This window comes from Sylvia atricapilla, chromosome 18 (genome assembly GCF_009819655.1).
Source record: "Sylvia atricapilla isolate bSylAtr1 chromosome 18, bSylAtr1.pri, whole genome shotgun sequence".
NCBI classification, from domain to species: Eukaryota; Metazoa; Chordata; class Aves; order Passeriformes; family Sylviidae; genus Sylvia; species Sylvia atricapilla.
This window is the reverse complement of record NC_089157.1, coordinates 5,218,394-5,224,663: the sequence shown is the minus strand read 5'-3', so window position 1 is coordinate 5,224,663 and position 6,270 is coordinate 5,218,394.

The following is a 6,270-nucleotide window of genomic DNA, read 5'->3' as shown; positions in this document are numbered from 1 at the left end:
GAATGGTTTTAATTAAAAAGGAAAAGTGTTTTGTTGGCTTCGCAATGTCAAGTTACAAATAATAGCCTGGCAATGAATTGTTTTCAGTTTGGTTGCCTCCAAAAGAGCATAAAGAAGAAGATCTGTCATTTAAGGTGAAATAGTTGCAGAGTTCACAGAGTAATAAATAGTTCTTGTCAGTAATTTGTACAGAATATGGATTGCTGCCAACTTTGCAACTGCTGAAACAACCTGAAGATGTGATCATGCCACTGGTTTATGCCAGGGGAAGAAAAAAGAATAAATTTAGGACAGACATCCCCTTCCCCCTAAAATATACAGTGAATATAATTGACTATTTTGCAGTGTTCAGTAGTTAGCTGAAAGATATCTTCAGTGCCCGTGTCCCAGTATTATAGCAGGAGTTTTCTAAGCTGGGGTTAAGTGACAGCTGTGAAAAAAAAAAAAAGCTTGCAAATATATTTTTAGAAAGGAATCCCTCAAAGATTGTCCTTAATTCTATTTGGCCTCAGTGTAGTGTCCAATTCATGTTCAGCGATGCAGAAATCAGCATGAAATATCATTCACTTTTGACAAGTTTAGGCTATTTTTCTGTTCCCTTTACATAAATTAATTTTGTACTTTCATTAGAAAAAAGTATCATTTAAAGACAGGCTCAAAAGATCAAAGTACATATTTTCAAATGTCAATACAACTGTTTCTATTAAATTCAGGAACATTTGCTGAGAACAAAAGTTTGTTTGAAGGTTTACATCTCTCTATGTATATGCAGTTTTTCTGGCAACACTGATCATTTGAGCCTAAAAGTCATCATGTCTAGCTTGAGAAGAGCTGTGGAGGAACTCTTGCTCTTTGTTCATGGAAGAGGAGATTGAACACCAAAAAGCTTTCAATAAAACAGGACACCATCAAATTAAACTGTGGTGTTACCATGACAATAAATCTCAGTGACTCATGTGACAGTTAGGCACCTTGAGAACAGTATCTCTTCTCCTTTTCTCCAAATCCAGCCCCCTAGAGCTTTCTTCTAGAACCAGCCCCCTAGAACATAATTTAAATCAGAGAGAACAGGCTTTATCCTGTGAATGAGCACTAATAATGTTTCTCATGGAGTATCTTTGTGGTTTTCAGCAAGCTGCATGAACAGTGAAGGATAAAAACTTACAGAGTTGTTAATGCAGAATAATGACCTTAAAGGCCAGGCAACTTTGCATCAGATGTAATGGAAGGCTCCTACATGGAGGCTAAATCCACAAAAAATATTACATTTTCAGAATGTTTTTGAATTGATAGGGGACAACAAGAAGATAGTTGCCCCTTTTCTCCTTTCAGTCTTCCTGTTGTCCTGTAAGAAGGGCAGCACAATAGCTTTCTAATGGAATGATGAAAAGTCTGAAAGGTGATGGTACCAGGAACAAATATGTGCCTGAAGGCCCAGGGAAAGGGGGCTGGGTATAAAATATGAGAATAGCTATACTAGTTTAGACCAAAATGTCCATCTGTCCCCAAAGTGTCAGATACTACAGATACAGCAGCTTATCTGTCCATGGTTTGGGCATCTCATATGGAAATCTTACTTCCCTGACGACTCATAGTGGGAAAATTATCTCGTCAAATTATCTTTTCCAGCATCCACTGGAAAAGCTACTGGGTAACTGTCATAGGATCAAAGCTATTTAGTGCTAGAACAGGTGTGGTGTGCACCCTGAGTCTTGCCAGAAGCACAGAATAGAGAAACCAATGCCCTGCCATCCATAAAGAGCTAAGAATTAATTAGATAACCAAAAGAACCAATCTGTCAGGTTGTGCTTGGCATGCTACCTAACCTTTCAGCTCCCAAGACAGGCTGATTTTATGTATTATATAATTTGATAAAGCCAGAATTATGAGAACTCCTAGACATTTGTGATTGACCAACACTAGCAAATAGGAGAATTCATAGAATTGCAGGAATAACAATTTACAGAAACCATGCAGATGAATCTGCTGATACAACACATGTTTAGAGACTGATATAATAAATGTATGGTCCTTTCCTTGGCAGATAAATTGCTGTAAAACCTCCATGCTTATGCTTTTGATAAATTCACATCTACATACACACACACATATACATATATATATGCATTAAGTATTGTGAGCAACAAAACAATAATCAAGATAGACAATAGGCCAATCACATCAATATTTTATCTATATCTGCATATCCACTACCTCTAAAACTTACCTGGCACCTACCTGGTGTGTTTATCTGAATTGATTTAAAATGTACTTTCCACAAATCTCCCAATTACATGATGTTTTCTGAGTCTTTACATGCAACGTTTGGTTAATTGTTTTTTCAACTTAAATAAACTTCACAGGTTCAGTTTGTCTAACTAGAAGAGAAAGTTTTTACTTGGCTGCAAGAGAAGTCTTTTATATTTTTATTTGCCCAAAGGAGACGTTCTTCCCCCATTCATACAATGTGAAATAAGGCAGATATTGAGACCCCTGAGTTTTTAGCTCCTCAGTGCCTTACTGGGATGCGCCCAAAAGAGATATCTCAAGGCCACACCAATATATTTTCCCTGTCTTTGGACTTGTTCCTACAAGATAAGGGCCAATTGGATGATTACCAAGAGGGGACACTCTCCTTTGGGAGCAACAACTGATGTCCACTTATCCTGGAACTTGGAAACCATCTTAAAAGACAACTATATGCTCTAGAAACCAAAGAGAAGAAGAAAACAGGGATCTGTCTTATCTAGAAAATGTTCCTCCTCAGATTGCTCCTGAATTTGTCCATTACTCCATAATATTCTGTGTAAGGAGGGTACCTCAAAGAACAACTTCCCACATCCTCTCAGTATCACCAGATTAGTTTCTGAAGGACCTGAATGACTGTGACCCTGGGCCACAAGAGATGCTGGGAAACCCTGCCTATGCTCTGCAAACCAGCCACATAGTCCCTCACAACGACAATTTTCTGAACTGATACATGTAAAAATGATTCTGAATATGTAGGGTCACCAGTGGCTGGGTATGCCCTTGTAAAGGATTAGTTCTTCACTACATATTGTTTTACTGTTGTTTTTTGTTTGTTTGTTTGTTGGTTTTTTTTGTTTTGTTTTTGTTTTTTTTTTTTACCTAGGAGAAAATGTCAAATCACTTTAACTGCAAAGGAATTAGGTGAGTCAAATATAAAAAAACCACATAGTCTCAAAAAGTAATCATGGTTCCAGTATAGTTATGCTTAAGCTAAAGGTGCACATAATTAAAACACAAATAGAAGCACACACAGCAAATAATGAAGAACATAGTCTGTAATACAGATGTGGGGGTCCCAAACCACGTCTTGAGGCTGTTAAAATGTAAAAAAGTGCAAATCTGCTGTTGCAACCAAATTTAAAAGCTAATTTAAATGTTGAATACACAGCAATTTGCAGATGAAAAACACAACAATAATAATATTATCTCCACATCTGAGTGGTGTCATTGTCATTTCAGAGAGAGTCTGTGCTCACACTTCAAGTCAGACTGGAAAAAACAGTCAATGACTCTGATATAAAAAAAAGAGTAATAAAAGCATTGAAAAATATTCTAGAAAGGACTCAAAAAACAAGAGAAAAGGTCTAAGTAGGATTCCTCTCAACAGTGAGGGAATCAGTTTTCTTTTGCAGAATCCAATACAGATGCCTTTGCTTCTTTTCGCACAGGTCACCAAGCAATGTGGCTGACCACGTTTGCTTCACACCACCTCCTTCCTTACCATTTTTCAGGCAGGTTTGTGTCCCAGTATGTTCTCAATTATTCCTCTCTTTCTTACTGTCCCTTGCAGTGCCAAAACCAGCCCTTCAGTAGCTAATCTTAAAGGACCAGACACTCTCCTCCCACCTTCCTTTACAGAGCAACTTACAGTGATTCTGGTTTGACATCCAGCCTTCTCCATGACAACCCCTGCATGATAGTGGAGTGGCACAAAAGTCACTTTTCTGCAGGCTGAGACCTTGAGCATGCCTTGCAAACCCACTGGAAGGAATGCAAGTCTCTCTTGTGGTCCATTAGCTGGCAGTTGTCTCACTCTGTCCCAAGACTGAGGCTGGCTTCAGGCTTGCCACCACCCCACACAATGGTATAAAAGATTTTGCCCCAATAAATATTCTTATCTAGCAGCATGTGTAGACAAACAGGGAAGATAGGAGGGCATCCATTAATATCATATCCTTCAAGAAGTGATTGTGCACAATTAGGAAAATCCCAATCCTGCTGAATAAGGCAAACCCTTGCAGTCCAGAGCCAAGTGTTGCCTTATTTGGCTTTATCAGAGCTGTCTTTGGGTTCCTCCATCCTCCATCCTGGCACAGATCAATGTGAAAAGGACAGGTCAGTGCAGCTGACTCCATACAGCCTTAAACCAATCCTGTCTCTGATTAATTAGCAGAGAGATCAGAGCTACAACACGTTTACAACTAAAGAGTAAATTACTATTGACCAAAAATAGAGCCCTCGAGTGCTGTGTGGGCAGGAGGTAAGGTATAAAGAGCTGCAGCTGAAGGCAACTTTGTGATTTGTTACCTCAGCATCTCACGGTAAGTGCCACCTGCTTGCTTCAGGCTCTGACCATGGCATCTCCACAGCTCCTCTAAAAGGTGGAATATGAAGGGATGTTTTCTTCTCATTCCCCACCTCTAACATTCCAGGTCATGCTTTACATGCAAAGTCAAGGTTATACCACCAAAACCACTCCAATGTGGTGCACAAGCAGAAGCTGGAGAGTCATGGCATGCCATTCCTTGGAAGGGCCTTCTACCAACTTTGGTACCTCCAAGCCCTGTGGAAGGCACAACAAGACTAACTGAATGCAGTTGAAATTGACTGGGATTATATATGTAAAGTAGCTAATTCTTTTCCTGGACATTAGATTTGTTTCAAGCAGCTCACAGTAACGTGGGAAAGAACACAAGACTGTGGAATTCTGCTCTAGGTCAGGAGTTTTACGGCACTGTGTGCAGTTCAGCTCTCTGCAGAGGCTACAGAGGGTGTGGGAATGTTTGATACGGCATATGCTCAGGACAACAGATTGGTTTTGATGTAACTTTCTCTATTCTTTCTTTAACCATTCCATACAGGTTCTGAAAACAGATTTCCTCGTGGGATCTCTGAAGGTAGGGGTTTAAAAAATAACACATGCCTTTGCTAATTGATCCTGAGCAATAAGTAAAGCTCACCCAGACAATGGAAAGGGCAGGTGTAAATACAGTAGAACCAGGATGACTGGAAAGGATATATGGTATTTTAATCAACATGAGCAATAGTTACAGTTCTTGACAGGAATACTTTATGTATCAGGAAAGAAAAGTTAGAGATGCTCAAACCTTGTCAAGAGGGCATGATAGACAGAGAACAGTAAGGGCTTTTTGTGGTGTAACATTGATTTCTGGGATTTATAGATTATTAAAATGCATCCCCTGCCATCTGCACAGCTGCTGGAAGCCTGAGGTTGTGTGAGGAGAGGAGGCTCAAAGTTATATTCAAGTGTTAATTTCCTCTGGGGTTAAGTCTAGAAAATTATTTGCTGACTTTAGGCTGTCACACAGGCACTGAAACCCAAACAAAGTTCAGAATGTGTTGTCTCCTGCCTGATAGGCAGATCTGTTCACATCCAAAGAGTAACCTTTACAGAGAACTTGCATGCACCACTCCCTTCTAGGTTTTCTGAGAAGGTTAGTGACTCAGTGACTGGGAGTACAGCAGAGCACACAGAAGGAGCCTTCCACACGTTTCTTCTATCCTAAAACTGAAAGGGGCTCACTGAAATTGGAGCTGAAAGGGATGGAAACACAGGTTATTCTCCTAGAGGATGGCTCCACCTGGAAATCACATGTGAGAGCCACTCTACATGACTCACAGAGCTTACTTTTGTCTAAATTTTTAGATGTCCAATGACATAATCTCAGTGGCTCTGTGTATGTGGCTTTGAGAAGGATGTGGCTGTGCAGCTCTGTGAATAGCAGGTGACGATAGAGCAGGACCAGCTTTTGAAGACTTCCAGCTTGATATTCTCTCTGCCTTCATTTTGGCCTATTTAAGGGGGAGGTCTTCAAAGACAATCTGTCTACAAAAGGAACTTTCTTTCTCCATACTTCTTCAGCGGATAATTAGAATTGAGGCAGAAGTTAAGTGCCTGATTAGCCCTCCTCTTCCTGTTAGTCATTGAGTATGACCACTGCCTGGATCAATGTAAATTACAAATGCACAGACTTTCTGCAACTTTTCTGTGTTCCTCCA